Below are 17,578 nucleotides of genomic sequence, written 5' to 3'. Positions count from 1 at the left end.
TCCTTGGAGTTTGTCCTGGATTATGAGTCATGAAATGGTCCAGAACAATTCCAGTGGTGAGAAAAAAAAAAAAAGCTGCCCCTACAAAGGAATGGAGAAGGAAATGGCAAGCCACTCCAGTATTCTTGCCTGGGAAACCCCATGGACAGCCTGATGGGCTACAGTCCATGGGGTCACAAGAGTGGGACACAACTTAGCGACTAAACTACCACCACCAGACAAAGGGAACTAGACCCAGAGAGGCAGAGGTAGGAAGCTAGCCTGAGCTGGTGCGGAAGACATTTCCTGCCTACTGTTCTGTCTCCTCTATGTTTCTACCTTCAGCAAACACTTAGATCATTAAAACTCACTAGTCTGCAAACGCAGTGAAGACAAGGACCTGTTCTCTCTCTTTTTTTTTTTTTTGCTTACCTTTCTATCTGCATTACCTAGCTCTGAGCCTAACATATATCAGGCATTCAGTAGGCTATTTGTTCAGAGAAGGCAATGGCACCCCACTCTAGTACTCTTGCCTGGAAAATCCCATGGACGGAGGAGCCTGGTGGGCTGCAGTCCATGGGGTCGCTGAGAGTCGGACACAACTGAGCAACTTCACTTTCACTTTTCACTTTCATGCATTGGAGAAGCAAATGGCAACCCACTCCAGTGTTCTTGCCTGGAGAATCCCAGGGATAGGGGAGCCTGGTGGGCTGCCATCTATGGGGTTGTACAGAGTCGGACACGACTGAAGTGACTTAGCAGCAGCAGCAGCAGGCTATTTGTTGAATGAATTATGAAATCGGTAGGTGTGAGATTAGGAAGTGGTTGGGGCTTAACTTGGGGTTTCCAAGGGGAAATAATTTAACTTAAAATGTGCAAAGGATCATGCCTTATTTCAGACTGACCTTAGGGTGCAGTGAGGCTTAGTCTTGTGTGTTTGTGGGCAGGGAGAGGGAACATTACATCAGAAGAACAACAATGCAAGCCTGGCAGGAGGGCAGCATCCTGGGTCTACATGAACAGTGTGTTCTAGTAGGGAAATCCAGGGAAACACTAGGTAGGCTAGCTGTACTCAGCCTCCTTGGAACAAGAAGGGGAGGGGTTTCCCACATGTGCTGAGGTTAGGGTCAGGTGGGAGGAGGAGGGAAGATGGCTGGGGAGGGATATGTATGTGAGTGTGTTAGTTGCTCAATCATGTCCAACTCTGGCAACCCCATGGACTGTAGACCATCAAACTCTCCTGTCCATGTGATTCTCCAGGCAAGAATATTGGAGTGTGTTGCCATTCCCTTCTTCAGGGGATCTTCCTGACCCAGGAATCAAACCTATCAGAATTGCAGGCAGCAGGCAGATTCTTTACCATCTAAGCCACCAAGGAAATCTGAGAGATATATAGGCAAATTTTAAACCCTGAGTGAAGTGAAAGTCACTCAGTCATGTCTGACTCTTTGTGACCCGATAGACAATACAGTCCATGGAGTTCTCCAGGCCAGAATACTGGAGTGCATAGCCTTTCCCTTCTCCAGGGGGTCTTCCCAACCCAGGGATCGAACCGGGGTCTCCTGCATTGCAGGCAGATTCTTTACCAACTGAGCTATCAGAGACGGCCCTCTTAAACCCTGAAGCTAAGTAGAATGTGAACACCAAAGTCAGTCAGTGTCGTTCTTTGTCACCCCAACCTGCCACTACTCTAACTTTAAAATGCCTGACATGTTTTAGGTGTAATAACTGTTTATAAAGCCTTTGCTTGCAAATCCTAATTGATCTTGCCACTATCTCAAGGAATTGGGTAATATGAACTTACCGCATTGTCTCTTCCCAAAGGATCCCCACCCTTGACCTTTAGTATAAGGTCCCCTTTGATTTAATCTGGAATTAGAGTCCAGATACATCAACCCAATTTCCTAATAGTTCAAGAACTCAAGGCTCAGTTTGGTCTGAGCCTGACTTCTCAGGGCTGCCCTAAGAAGTTTAGCATGTATCTTCAATACAAAATGAAGTTCAAGGTTAGCTTATTTGGGGTTGAGGAGGGTGAAGGGAATGGTTTTAGTAGTCTGACAGCCTGTATTCATTTACAGAGCTGTTACTAAATATGGAGAATTTCAAATGCACTCAAATGTAGATAGAATGATACAGTGAGTTCCCAGGTATGCCTCTCATGCCAACAACTATAAGCCCAAGACCAATTCTGCCATATCCCCGCCTCCATTCGTTCCATCCTTTCCACTATATTGAAGCAGGTCCCAGATATCATATGATTTCATCTGTAAATATTTCAGTGGAAATCCTTAAAAGACAACAACTTGTCTTTAAACAGACCTCTAATACTATTATCACACCTAAAAATAGGTCAGTTCTGTTGCTCAGTCGTGTCCGACTCTACAACCCCATGAATTGCAGCACGCCAGGCCTCACTGTCCATCATCAACTCCCAGAGTTCACCCAAACTCATGTGCATCGAGTCGGTGATGCCATCCAGCCATCTCATCCTCTGTCGTCCCCTTCTCCTCCTGCCCCCAATCCCTCCCAGCATCAGAGTCTTTTCCAATGAGTCAACTCTTCGCATGAGCTGGCCAAAGTACTGGAGTTTCAGCCTCAGCATCAGTCCTTCCAATGAACACCCAGGACTGGTCTCCTTTAGGATGAACTGATTGGATCTCCTTGCAGTCCAAGGGACTCTCAAGAGCCTTCTCCAACACCACAGTTCAAAAGCATCAATTCTTCAGTTCTCAGCTTTCTTCACAGTCAAACTCTGATATCCATACATGACCACTGGAAAAACCATAGCCTTGACTAGACGGATCTTTGTTGGCAAAGTAATATCTCTGCTTTTGAATATGCTATCTAGGTTGGTCATAACTTTCCTTCCAAGGAGTAAGCATCTTTTAATTTCATAGCTGCAGTCACCGTCTGCAGTGATTTTGGAGTCCAAAAAAAATAAAAGTCTGACACTGTTTCCACTGTTTCCCCATCTATTTGCCATGAGGTGATGGGACCAAATGCCATGATCTTAGTTTTCCAAATGTTGAGCTTTAAGCCAATTTTTTCACTCTCCTCTTTCACTTTCATCAAGAGGCTTTTGAGTTCCTCTTCACTTTCTGCCATAAGGGTGGTGTCATCTGCATATCTGAGGTGATTGATATTTCTCCCTGCAATCTTGATTCCAGATTGTGCTTCATCCAGCCCAGCATTTCTCATGATGTACTCTGCATATAAGTTAAATAAGCAGGGTGACAATATACAGCCTTGACATACTCCTTTTCCTATTTGGAACCAGTCTGTTGTTCCATGTCCAGTTCTAACTGTTGCTTCCTGACCTGCATACAGGTTTCTCAAGAGGCAGGTCAGGTGGTCTGGTATTCCCATCTCTTTCAGAATTTTCCACAGTTTATTGTGATCCACACAGTCAAAGGCTTTGGCAGAGTCAACAAAGCAGAAATAGATGTTTTTCTTGCACTATCTTGATTATTCGATGAGCCAGTGGAGTTGGCAATTTGATCTCTGGTTCCTCTGCCTTTCCTAAAACCAGCTTGAACATCTGGAAGTTCACGGTTCATGTATTGCTGAAGCCTGGCTTGGAGAATTTTGAGCATTACTTTACTAGTGTGAGATGAGTGCAACTGTGAAGTAGTTTGAGCACTCTTTGGCATTGCCTTTCTTTGGGATTGGACTGAAAACTGATTTTTCCACTCCTGTGGCCACTGCTGAGTTTTCCAAATTTGCTGGCATATTGAGTACAGCACTTTCACAGCATCGTCTTTCAGGATTTGAAATAGCTCAACTGGAATTCCATCTCCTCCACTGGCTTTGTTCATAGTTCTGCTTCGTAAGGCCCACTTGACTTCACATTCTAGGATGTCTGGCTCTAGGTGAGTGATCATACTGTCGTGATTATCTGGGTTGTGAAGATCTTTTTTGTATAGTTCTTTTGTGTATTCTTGCCACCTCTTCTTAATATCTTCCGCTTCTGTTAAGTCCATACCATTTCTGGCTTTATCAAGCCCATCTTTGCATGAAATGTTCCCTTGGTATCCCTAGTTTTCTTGAAGAGGTCTCTAGTCTTTCCCATTCTGTTGTTTTCCTCTATTTCTTTGCATTGATCACTGAGGAAGGCTTTCTTATCTCTCCTTGCTATTCTTTGGAATGCTAATTCCTTAATAATATCAAACATGTCCTGTCAACTATTTGTCTCATAAATTTGACAAATAGGTTTTCTTTACCATGCTCATTTTAATCAGGATCCAAATAAGAACCAGATATGGTAAATGATGATAGTCATTTGAGTCTCTCTTAATATTGAAGTTTCACCTTCATCTTTTTCTTTTTTTCCTCTTGCAATTTATTTGTTGAAGAATTGTGTTTTATGTCCTGTAGAATTTCTCACAGTCTGAACTTGATTACATCTCAATACAGTCTAACATGCTCTTCTGTTCTACATTGTTGCTATGTAGTCATTAGGTCATGTCTGACTCTTTGAGACCCCATGGACTGTAGCCCACCAGGCTCCTCTGCCCGTGGGATTTCCCAGGCAAGAATACTGGGATGGGTTGCCTTTTTCTTCTCCAGGGGATCTTCCTGACCCAGAGATCAAAGTCACATCTCCCATGTCTCCTGCATTGCAGAGGTATTCTTTACCGCTGAGCCACCAGTAAACCCTCTGTCCTATGAATTGCCTGTAAGTTGGTAGTTGGATCTAGAAGTTTGATCAGAATCAAGTTTAGTAAAATTTTTTTGCAATATATTAATTTCTATCAAAAAAAATGTCCACCAGAGTAATCTCAAGTTTTAGCCAAATAATTAGCCAAAATCTTTGCAGAATTTATACTAGAAGATATTGCATAAAGCACCAAGAACCTATAATTTATAAATAGACATAGGACTCTGCATCTCATGGAAAAGAGTATAACACATACACATGACCACCACCAAAAATAAACACAAGAAAAGTTCAAGTAACAACAACACCACTTAGCATTTAAGAAATGTTCAAACCTGGATTAATGACACACTTTCTAGCCATTTAAATTGAAGACTTAGATGTTCAGAACTATTTTTGATTCAAAGAATGGAGCTTTCATCCCCCAGGTTTTGGTTCAGTTTACCTCAGCTACCGGTAGAGGGAGACCAAGATACATCTAAAAAACCACTTAGAAACCAGGCCTCAAACCTGAAAGATTTTCAAGTTTCTATCACATATCAAAATTCAATATTAAGGATTATTTATTTTGCATTTTGGGCTTCCCTGATAGCTCAGTTGGTAAAGAATTTGCCTGCAATGAGGGAGACATGGGTTTGATCCCCGGGGAAGGAAGATCCCCTGGAGAAGGGAATAACCACCCATTCCAGTATTCTGGCCTGGAGAATTCCATGGACTATATAGTTAGTTCATGGGATCCCAAAGAGTCAGACGTGACTGAGCAACTTTCACTTTTTCACATTTTGAATTTTACGAGGAAACATTGTACTAAAGTCATTTTATATCTGATATCTGCCTGTATTGTGAAGAAAAAAAAAATAGCCTTTATGAGTTCTGTACAAAGTGTTTGACACAAAACACACCTTTAAAGGCTTCCTTCACGCCAGTACTTTTCAAGACAAGAAGAGGTATAAGAACCTAAGTAGAATGTATTTCATGTGAGTTTTTCTTAAAGAAATTCTAAGGACTTTTAAAGAATGCAATACTCCCAAATTCCTTTCAAATTATAATTTTAAAACATTAAGCTGTAAAAGAAGCATAAGGAAATTCAACAAATTTATATTTTTCCAACGATGACTAATATATTTTGGAGAGACTGGGGGAGATGCTTGAGGGCTAAGGCAAAAGGAGAAGGGGGCAGCAGAGGATGAGACAGTTAGATAGCATCATCAACTCAATGGACATGAATCTGAGCAGACTCCTGAAGATAGAATAAAGGACAGAGGAGCCTGGCGTGCTGCAGCCCATGGGGTCTCAAAGAGTCTGACTCAACTGAGTGACTGAACAACAACAACAAGCTTGTGCTTCATCAACTTTGGGATAAGCCAGCTGTGTTTCCTATCCTGCAAATAACTAGCTAAAAATGTCAGAATTCACTTACCTCTCCTTTTACCACAAAACATGCACTCTGCTTATTATGCTCTATTAACATAGCTCTTTAAGCTTTATAACTCCTTTTCACGTGCTATTTCATTTATCCTCAAAACTTAATAATCGAAAACTATTATTCCCACTTCAAGACAAACAAACACTCCAAGCAGTGAAATATGTTTGGGGAAGTTCCACAGCCACATAAACAGGACTACATGTAGTCTACATAAACAGGACTCAAATCCAGAACTTCAAACTTCTAAAACTCACATACTTTGTGACTCCACTGAAAAAAACCACTGCTAACACATTTCAGTTCCCCCAGGCACTGGCTTATTTCCTGTATCAATGCCTGTAAGACTCTTAAAAGCATCAAAGTGACGCTGATGGTTTCCACTTCAGTGAACTTGGCAAGGGACTACAGAAGCCTGTACTGAATGGCCAGTCTTGGTGCCAATGGAAGGCACAGTCCAGACTCCTTGGCTCTTCAGTAGGACTCAGAGCACAGACTGCACTGCAACTGTTTAGGCCCCGGGGCAGACCCAATGGACTGCATCTCTGAGAGGCCTTCAGATGGTGTAAAGGCTGGAGTTTTTCATGGCCATCTTAAATGTGCCTTTACTCACCAATCATTAACACCTCCATGGGGTCACAAAGAGTCCTACATGACTGAGCAACTGAGAACACACACAAGTGTATTCATGTTAGCTACCGTTGAAGGGGCCTGCTGATCTCCAGGCATCATTTTTCCTCAGCCTTCATTGCCCTTTTGCCCTACAAATAAACTCCACTTTCTTCAGCCCCTACCTGTGCATCTACATAGATGAAGTTGTGGAGCACCCAAGTGGCACTCAGAGTAAAATTATAAAGCTCTGCATATTTGTGAAGCACTTAAATACGTACTATTTCAGAATTACATCTAAACTACCTTCTTATCTTAAATCAATGTCCACCTGACCAAACATTTAGTTCAAATATGGAATTGAATACTTACTTTTTAAAGATCACTCTTTTTTGCAACCCCATGGACTGTAGCCCACCAGGTTCCTTCTGTCCATGGGATTTTCCAGGCAAGAATACTGAAGTGGGTTGCCATCTCCTTCTTCAAGGGATCTTGCCCACCCAAGGATGGAACCTATGTCTCCTTCATTGGCAGGTGGATTTTTTTTTTACCACTGAGCCACCTGGGAAGCCCTTTAAAGGTCACACCCAACTACAAAGAATCACAACTGATTCATACAGCTCAACAGCAAGAAAATAAATAACCCAATTTAAAAATGAACAAATGACCTGACTAAACATTATTCCAAAAAGATATATGAATGGCAAGCAGGTATATGAAAAGGTACTCAACATCACTAATCATCAAGGAAATGAAAATCACAGTGAGATATCACGTCACATGTCTATCATCTTTCTAAAACTCATAAAAAATTCAGTAAAGTCTCAGCATACAAAAATCAGTGACATGCATTTCGTTACACTAGTAATACACTATCAGAAAGATAAATTAAGAAAACAATCTTATTTATAATTGTATCAAGAATAAAATACTTAGGGTTAAACTTAACTAACAATGTAAAAGATCTGTATGCAGAAATCTATAAGATGTTGATGAAAGAATTTCTCTAACCAAAGAAGACACAAATGGAAAGATACCTCATGGCTATGGGTTGAAAGAGCTTATATATTTTTAAAATATCCCTTCCTGGTGGCTCAGACAGTAAAAGCATCTGCCTACAATGCAGGAGACCTGGGTTCAATCCCTGGGTTGGGAAGATCTCCTGGAGAAGGAAACGGCAACCCACTTCAGTACTCTTGCCTGGAGAAACCCACTGACGGAGGAGCTTGATAGGCTACAGTCCATGGGGTCACAAAGAGTCAGACACGACTGAGCGACTTCACTTTCACTTAACCCCCCAAACTGATCTATACGTCCAATGCCATCCTATCAAAATTCAAATGTCTGTATAGCACAAGGAACTCTACTCAGTACTCTGTAATGGTACATAAGGGAAAAGAATCTTATAAAGAGTAGATACAATATGTGTATACGTATAACAAATTCACTTTGTTATATATCTGAAACTAACACAACATTGTAAAACAACTATATTCCAATAAAACCTTTTTAATTCCAATGTCTTCTTTCTTTTTCCCCCTCAGAAAAAGAAAAAATAATCCTAAAATTTGTATGGAAGTGCAAAAGACCCCAAACAGACAAAGCAATCTTGAGGCAGAAGAACAAAGCTGGAAGCATCATACTTACTGGAAACATCATACATACAATATACTTCCAAACTATATTACAAAGCTATAGTAATCATAATGGTACAGTATTGGCATAAAAATAGACACATAGGTCAATGGAACAGAATAGAGAGTCCAGAAATAAACCCATGCATATTTGGTCAATTAAATCATGACAAAGGAGATAAGAATATACAAACGACAAGGGATAATCTCTTCAATAAATAGTGTTGGGAAAAGGACCAGCTTCATGCAAAAGAAAACTGCACCACTGTCTTCTACCATACACCAGAATAAACTCAAAATGAATTAAAGATTTAAATTTAAGGCTTGAAACTGTAAAACTCCTAAAAGAAAACACATGTTGGGGGTAAGCTCCTCAACATGGGTCTTGGCGATGATTTTTTTTTTTGACACCAAAAGCAAATGTTACAAAAGCAAAAATGAGCAAGTGGGACAATATCAAACTAAAAAGCTTCTGCACAGCAAAGAAAACCACCAAGAAAATGAAAAGACAACCATAGACAGGAACTATTTTCAAATCATATATCTGATAAGGGGTTAATATTCTAAATACATAAATATCTCACTCAGCTCCATGGCAAAAAAAAAAAAAAAAATGGGCAGAGGGACTGAGTAGATATTTTCCAAAGATACACAAGTGGCCAAATGATACGTAGAAAGATCCTCCAACTCACTGATCATCAGGGAAATGCAAATGAAGACCATGATGATATATCATCTCACACCTGTCAGAATGGCTATATCAAAAAGACCACAAATAAGAAGTGTTGCTGAGGATTCAGAGAAAAGAGAATCCTTGTGCACCTGTTGCAGGAATGCAAATTGGTGCGACCACTATGGTAAACAACACAGATTTCCTCAAAAAAATTAGAAATAGAACTACCTTTGATGAGCAATTCCACTTCTGAGTGTATATACAAAGGAAATGAGAACAGAATATTGAAGAGATTATCTGTACTCACATGTTCATTGTAGCATTATTCATGATGGCGCTGCGATATGGAAACAACTTAGGTGTCCATCAGTGAATTAATGAATAAATCAGATGTGAGACACACACACACACACATACACACACACGTGGGCTTCCCAGGTGGCACTAGTGGTAAAGAACTTGGTTGCCAGTGCAGGAGACATAAGAGACTAATCCCTGGATCAGGAAGATCCCCTGGAGGAGAATATGGCAACCCACTCCAGTATTCTTGCCTGCAGAATCCCTTGGATGGAGAAGTCTGGTGGGCTACAGTCCATGGGGTCACAGTCAGACATGACAGAATCGATTTACCATGCACGACAACACACACACACACACACATACACACACACTGGAATACTATTTGACCTTAAAAAAAAATCAAAAGAGATCCTGTCATTTGCAACATCATGGATGGTCTTGGAGGGCATTATGCTAAATAAAATAAGTCAAAGAATGACAAAGTGAAATAAGCCAAACAGCATGGTATCACTTATATGTGGACTCTTTTTAAGTCAAATTCATTGAAACAAGGAGAAGGCAATGGCACCCCACTCCAGTACTCTTGTTGGAAAATCCCATGGAGAGAGGAGCCTGGAAGGCTGCAGTCCATGGGGTCGCTGAGGGTCGGACACGACTGAAGCAACTTCACTTTCACTTTTCACTTTCACGCAGTGGAGAAGGAAATGGCAACCCACTCCAGTGTTCTTGCCTGGAGAATGCCAGGGACGGGGGAGCCTGGTGGGCTGCCATCTGTGGTGTCACACAGAGTCGGACACGACTGAAGTGACTTAGCAGTAGCAGTAGCATAGAAACAAAGAGTAGAATACTAGCTACCAGGAGCTAGGGGAATTGTGGAAAATGGGGAGAAATTGGTAAAAGAGTACATATTTTCAGCTATAAGATGAGTAAGTTCTAAGCTCAGCCTGGCCATTCTAGTCAATAATACTGTATTGCATAATCAAAATTTGCTTGGAAAGTAGCTCTGAAGCATTCCCGGAGAGGCAGCAAGGATGGAAAGAAGGAAAGAGCAAGAAAGAGAAGGAGAGACAAAGAGGAAGGAAAGGAAAGAGAAAGGGATGAAGAAAAAATTACTACTGGATGGCCACACCCTTTGGAGGCTTCCCTAGTAGCTCACTGGCAAATAATTTGCCTGCAATGCAGGAGACACAGGAGACGTGGGTTTGATCCCTGGGTCAGGAAGATCCCTGGAGGAGGAAACAGCGACTCATTCCAGTATTCTTGCCTGAAAACTCCCATGGATAGAGGAGCCTAGTGGGCTACAGTCCAACAGGTCACAAAGAATCCTTCATGACAGCAACTGAGCACGTCCACACCCTTTTGCAATTAGAATTTGAAGTGAAACATTCCTTTCCAGCAAGTTAGCTGCCGCCTGTGCTTTCAAACTCCTCCCAACCAGTGTCTGGAGAGTGTGGAATAGCTGGACCTCAGGATAACACACAGAGAGACAGACACACTCATGAAAGACACAGTGCAGAAAGCAGCACAAAAGGAAAAGTGGCTCTATCTCAGGTGGTTGTAATCAAACACTAAAGGGGAGATTTACTCTACGCTGTCTTGGCCTAACTTGGATCAGAGGCAGCTGAGTTGCAAGCACACCGGGAATCCAGACTTGAGTTCATGACCAAAGGGAGGGCGGGGAGGAATTCAGCAAGAACTTTTCCAAACGATTCTGCTGATGCACTGGTTGTTTCGGTTATTTTCTTGCCAGGGCCGTACATACACACCCATAGGCGGTGTCTCCAGATCACGAAATGCAGTGAAAACGGGTAGGTTGTTGAGACGATATGAACTAGACAAAAGGCTACCCAGATAATTCACTTGTCCAGAGAGGATTGTTTTGTTTTTGCTTTAATAATTGATTTTGGTTTCTTGCTATAAACCACTTGTCACCTATCTAACATACGTGCTTAGTTGCTCAGTCGTGTCCGACTCTTTGCGACCCCATCGACTGTAGACCACCAGGCTCCTCTGTCCATGGGGATTCTCCAAGCAAAAACACTGGAGTGGGTTGCCATGCCCTTCGCCAGGGATCTTCCCAACCCAGGGGTCGAACCCAGGTCTTTCACATTGAAGGCGGATTCTTTACTATCTGAGCCACCAGGGTTTCCCTTAATAATAGAACTTTGACTTTATTCCAAGCAGTGGTGTGTCCAGCTAAATGACTGCATTTGCTGACCTCTCCTGCAGCTTGGAATGGTTGAAGAACACTAAGTGGACCTTTAGAGAAAAATCCTTAAGGCAGACAGCTAGAGTGTGCCTTTTTGTCCTTCCTGATTCCTTCCTAGAACATACATGTGATGTCTCAAACCCTAGCAACTATCTTAGAGCTTAAGACAACCTTGGGGATGGGAACCACATGCTATCGACGGTGGAGAAATAACAGAAAGAGCCTGGTCCTTACTCCCACTTTAGATGCCCCATTTAAAGCCTGGGGGTATCTCTCTTCAGCCTTCCTTTATAAAAGAAAAAAAAAGACAAAAGCCCATCCTGTTAAATTCCTATCTGTGTTACCAGCAATTGAATGAAATTTACAACTAATATGCCAGCTCTACAAATCACCCAAGTTACCTGGAAACTGCCCCAATACCCATTTAAATCATTTTGGGATACAGAAACAAAGCTTTCAAACTAACCGTGATAGTTACGGGCGATTTGATTCTCAAGCCAAAAATTAGGTCACACGATAAGAATACTTTGAATCTACTTATGGGAGAAGCAGATCATCAGCTCATTTGAAAGCTGGGCTGCGCTAGTACACCCAGATCCTATGATTCTACTTGAGTTATTAAGTTCAAGCACGCTGCAGTAATCCTGACCTGATTTTCCACTTCATCAGAAAAAGGTAAGTCTAGGTACCAGGTGATACACACCATTCTAACCAGGAGCTTTAGTTTAATACGTAATCTCCGAAAGTAATTTCACAAAGGGTTCTGGGCCTCCAGAAACTCACATTCTCCTCCCCCATAAACTTTGGTAACTGTGTGGTAATTACACCCATGCTTCTCTCTGTATCCACCAAGAAGCTTTACTGGCACCTTATCCTATAGAACTCAGTTCTATATACTTAGTATTTGCCTCACCTAAGCCCTCTATATCTGTTTCCACATAGAAGGATAATAATACTTACCTTTCCTCCAAGGTATGTTCTGATGTTTAATTAATGTTTACAAAGTATATAGTAAGCTGTAGATGAAAGATGCTAAAGAAGCATAAAGTAGTATCATTAGTCTGACTCATCACTTACCCTTATTAGGTATGCAAAATGAAAGTCATGTTGCTACAGCTAAAATAGTTATGAATACACATTAGGTCAAATATAAATCCCAGAGAGATTTAAATCTGTATGCCAGGTCCACAAAGCCAACACCTGAAGCTCCTTATTATTAGAGCAATGTGCTTTTTTGTTTCCCCTTCTAACATGTATTTACTTGAAACCCCTTAGCTTTCAAGAATAGAAACTGATTAGAAGGTTAAGGTTACAGTGAAAACATGATATATTTGGGAAACATCTGAAGTTCTTCATACTTTAATATAAAGATAAAAATTCAATCTGTAGTGATGCGAAACTCCACACAACTTGGAAAAACTTTTGATTCCTCCGCAATTGAAACAAGCAAGAAAATTCCAGGACTTTCCTGGTGGTCTAATGATTAAGATCCCATGCTCCAATGCAGGGGGCCTGGGTTCCATCCCAGGTCAGGGGACTAGATCCCACCATGACATGACTAAAAGACCCCAGCATGCCTCAACTAAGACCCAGGGCAGCCAAATAAATACATAAATAAATATATGTTTATATATAGATATAATATATGTTTTTAAAAAAAAAGAATACTCTGAATTTCATAGGAAATTTAAAAAATAAACTGATAACCTTGAAAGTTTAGTACAATGTTTCTTGAGTTCAAATGTGCACTATATTGAGATGTATACATATTATTTTATATAGTCTTCAACAATTTTCAACTAAATATACAACTATATTTAGATAATAAGTATATATTAAGATTTTACATATTGCTGAACCAAGGAATCATTGACACTAAATGCTCTATTTTGGCATATAAAACTAAAATATCACTTTGTTGTGCAACATGGAGCTCTTTTTCAAGCTCTGTATCCTAATGTTCCCCTTGCTGTGTAGCAGAAAGAGAATTAGGAAATAGAAAGAGCCCTGCTGACAAGAAGGGCTCATTCTGCAATTAGTTGGGGTAAGTCCATACTATCCATCCATGGCTTACCCTGGATGTAGAGTTTCAAAGAGAAGAACTAATAGCCTTAAGAGTGAAAATGCAACGTACACACAAACCCACACAATGAACATGCACAATAGAGTAAACGCACAAAGGATGAACCCCACATGGTTCTGAAAGATGTTGCAACGGGATTCACCCTTACATGGTCTCAGAAAATGAGATGATGACTGTCCTCTTCTTCCAACTTCCACAAAATTTGGTCAGTCTGGAAACTTATGATCTAGTTAGGTTTACATGGAAGATAAAAAGACACACTCATTTCATCCCCCAAAAGCATAAAGTCAACATTCTTCTGAGTTGAAAAGCTTTCTGGAGACAATTAACTTCTTATAAAATTTTTTCTAAAGAGAGAAGAGAGGGAGTAGGTAATTGCATTACAGGAAAAGAGCAACTTTTAAAGGTCAGAGGATTTGATGACATCTTAACCAGTCCAGATTTAGTCACTGAAGTGTTAGAAATAATCTAAAATTATTTTCTTCTACCTCTTCGATGATTACTTTTCTCATCTCCATTTCTTCTTTTCTTCTTTAAGTCTGTTGTGATCCATATGTTTACAAGCTGGATGTTCCCAAAATAGACACCACCCCCTTCTATTTCCACATATTTTTATATACATTATGTGAATTAAAATGGAAAGAATCCCTATCTTGTATATGATGGAAAACCCACCTCATCCCTAATACTTTCATGAACAATAAAGGAACTTACGTTACTCTGAGTCACTTCCTCGGATTTCTTGCTCCCGCTGAATTCTTAAGTGGCATCTTTGTCTTTCCTTAGGTTTAATCCACGTTGACTCAGTATAGAATATATTCCAAAACACTAATTTCCCCAAAACACTAATCCCTTAAGATCTAATCACATTATGGCTGTGATCATGTATCTTTACTGAAGTTTCAATAACAACATGAGGTAAGAGGGTGTGCTGTATCACAGCACAACATAGCAAAAGATTTAAACATGAATTCAGTATTCCTGCTATTCAAAGACACATTCTCTCCACTTTAATGGGCTTGGAATTTTGATATATCTTACAATTAATCTGTACAATTAAAGTGCTGTCATATTTTCTCTTGAAAAGATCTTATTAAATTGACAGTATATCACATTACCATAGTATCCTAAAATCAAAGGGATTTTATTTTTTTTAAAAAGCCACCTGTGGTCTTCAAAGTCCAAAGCCACACCCACAGTCAGGAACTTCTCATTGATCTCCTCATCCCTGTTCACTCCAACACCCACTCCATCCCCTCCCATCGTTTACCATTTCCCAATTTTCCCCAGTTCTTGGAGTTCTTCCCATTCTTCCTCTATATTGATCCTGTAGGCCTCACAAACCTTGTCTCTATGTCTTCCCTAGACTACTATCATGGTGACCGACTAAAGAAAACATTTTCTTTTTTGAGAAATTTTTTTAATGGCTTTTGTTTTTCCTCCTTACTTTCTCTTTTTTTTTCAATTTTTTAAAACATGTTTTAAATTAAGATATAGTTGACAATGTAACATTGTATAAGTTTAAGATATATGACATGTTGATTTGATAAATTTATATATTGCAAAATGATTACCATCATAGCATTAGCTAACACCTCTACCACATAAGTATTTATCATTTCTTTCTTGTTGTGAGAACATTTAAGATATCAACAGTTTGGGGACTTCCCTGGTGGTCCAGTGGTTAAGACTCTGCACTCCCAATGCAGGGGGGCCAGGTTCAATCCCTGGTCAGGGAACTAGATCCTATAGGCCACAACTAAGAGTTCAAATGCTGCAACTAAAGATCCTGCATGTTGAAACTAAAAGATCCTGCATGCCACAAAGAAGACTGAAGATCTGCCTGCCTCACTAAGACCTGGCATGGCTAAATAAATACATTTTAAAATCATTTTTTTAAAAAGATCTCAATAGCTTTTAAATGTGCATCTCCTACCACCCCATCAATTTTTCAAATTAACTTTCTTTCTACATAGATTTCTTTCAGCATCTGTAATTAACAGTCTTCTCTTTTTACATTCTTTCCCTTGGGATTCTTGTCCAGTTGGAGAGCATATGACTTCCACCTTTCAATCTTCAACTTTTATCTCTTTTATCTTCTGGACTGACATTTCCATTCTGAAGGATATCTTCACCAAAACTTAGCACACAGACAGACTTCAAAATTAACACACAATCCAAGGAAAATAAGGCATATTGTGCGAGGCTCCCGTTCCATGTGAATCAACAATATGGACTACAGAGTAAAGTAACAAAGGTTTACGCTAGGAAGAAGAGTAGGATTCAATTGCCAAGGCCTCCAAGGATGTGAAAAGACCTTCTGCAAGTCAGAAGATCGTGGTTTACCAGATGCCTCTGAAGTCTCAAAGCAGGTACTGCTGATAGGGGATTGTAAAACAACAATTCAAAGTTGAGTACTGAGGGACTTCCCTGGTGATCCAGTGGCTAAGACCCAGAACTTCCAAATAAATAAATGTGTGCTCAGTCGTGCCCAGCTCTTTGCATCCCTATAGAATGTAGTCCACCAGGCTCCTCTGTCCATTGAATCTTTCAGGCAAGAATACTGGAGTGGGTTGCCATGCCTTCTCCAGGGGATCTTCCCGATCCAGGGATCGAACCCAGGTCTCCTGCATCTCCTGCAATGGCAGGAGGATTCTCTACTACTAGTGCCACCTGGAAAGCCCAAGTAAATAACTATAAGTAAATGAATAAATGGGAACACTGAAATGAACCTAGATGTGTAGAACTTCAAAGCAAAGTCATGATACATGAAATTAAAGGCATCATCTTCCGTTCCTGACAGTCCAATCTCTGTTAATGGAACTCTGAGTTTTCTAGTCACACAATTTCAAAAACTTTGCCTTTGACTCTTCTGTCTTGATCTTACCTTGTACTCCTTCAATTGTCCAGTTCTTTCACTTCAGACTCTAAAATGTCCTTTCTCTTTGCTACCCCATAATCTTTCAATAAAATGGGCACCTAAAATGTCTATCTTCAGGCTTTTTTTTTTTTCACTTAATCTAATCCTTCCCATTTACCAATGAACAGATCTTCATAAAGTACAGTGCTGATGATATCACTTCCCTATAAAATCTTCAAAGGCTCTTTATTACCTGTTAAGTTGAGTACACACTCCACAGTAAACTCCCCATTGCCAAATCCAGGGGTCAATTCTCAGTCTTTATTTTATTAAACCAATCAAGAGCATTTGACAATTAATCTCTAACTTGAATTTCTGCAGTTAGTCTCATTTCAATCCTTACTTGATAACTGATTTCATAAGCAGCTATGATGATACTTTTAAAACATAAATTAGATTATGTTTCTATTCTCATTAAAGTCCTCCAATGGCTTCTTTCTATCTCACTTGGGGTAAAATGCAAAGCACATGCAATGGCCTGCAAGACCCTGTATGATGTGGGTCTACCTCTCCGACCTCATCCTCTACCACAAGCCTTGGTGGTAGAGGCTTTTTAACCCCACTCTAGCTACACCTGTCATCTTGGTGGTACTAAAGGACAAAACCTTTAGTACCCTCACCTTTGAGGTTTTGCAGTGGCAGTTCCCTTGACCTGATTGCTGCATGGCTCTCTCCGACCCATTCAAATGTCTGTTCAATATCACCAAAATGAAGGGCTCCTCTCTCTCCACTCTGTGTAACTAACATTCCCCCCAGCCTACCCAGCCACTCCCTATCCTCCATAACACTTGGCATCATCTGAAATAGTTTATTTGTGTAACATGCTATATCTTCTGTTTCTTCCCACTAGAATATAAATGCCCTGATCAGAAGGTCTTTGTTTCTTTTACAGCTTTATTGTCAGAGACTAAAAGAGCTCCTTATACTGAAGTGACTGAGCATGCATGCACGGATGCATGAGAATATAGAACAAATATATATCAGGAAAATACTGATGATTCAGATTGATAAATAAAAACTTGAAAGTCATGGTTAGTAGTATCCAACTCTCTGAGACACCTTAGACTGTAGCCTGCCAGGCTCCTCTGTCC

The 17,578-nt window shown here is 40.4% G+C and overlaps 1 protein-coding gene and 1 non-coding gene across 2 annotated transcripts in view; one reads left to right on the top strand and one right to left on the bottom strand.

Annotated features, from left to right (window-relative positions):
- Positions 1–17,578, bottom strand: part of MAPK10 (mitogen-activated protein kinase 10) — a 626,159-nt gene that overhangs the window by 522,680 nt on the left and 85,901 nt on the right. The gene's annotated exons all lie outside the window — the stretch shown is intronic.
- Positions 15,234–15,306, top strand: TRNAG-CCC. The gene has a single exon. It is a non-coding gene; the product is annotated as a tRNA-Gly (tRNA).

This window comes from Bubalus bubalis, chromosome 7 (assembly GCF_019923935.1).
Source record: "Bubalus bubalis isolate 160015118507 breed Murrah chromosome 7, NDDB_SH_1, whole genome shotgun sequence".
Lineage (NCBI taxonomy): Eukaryota > Metazoa > Chordata > Mammalia > Artiodactyla > Bovidae > Bubalus > Bubalus bubalis.
The sequence above is the reverse complement of the archived record's forward strand: the minus strand, read 5'-3'. Positions and strand labels throughout refer to the sequence as shown.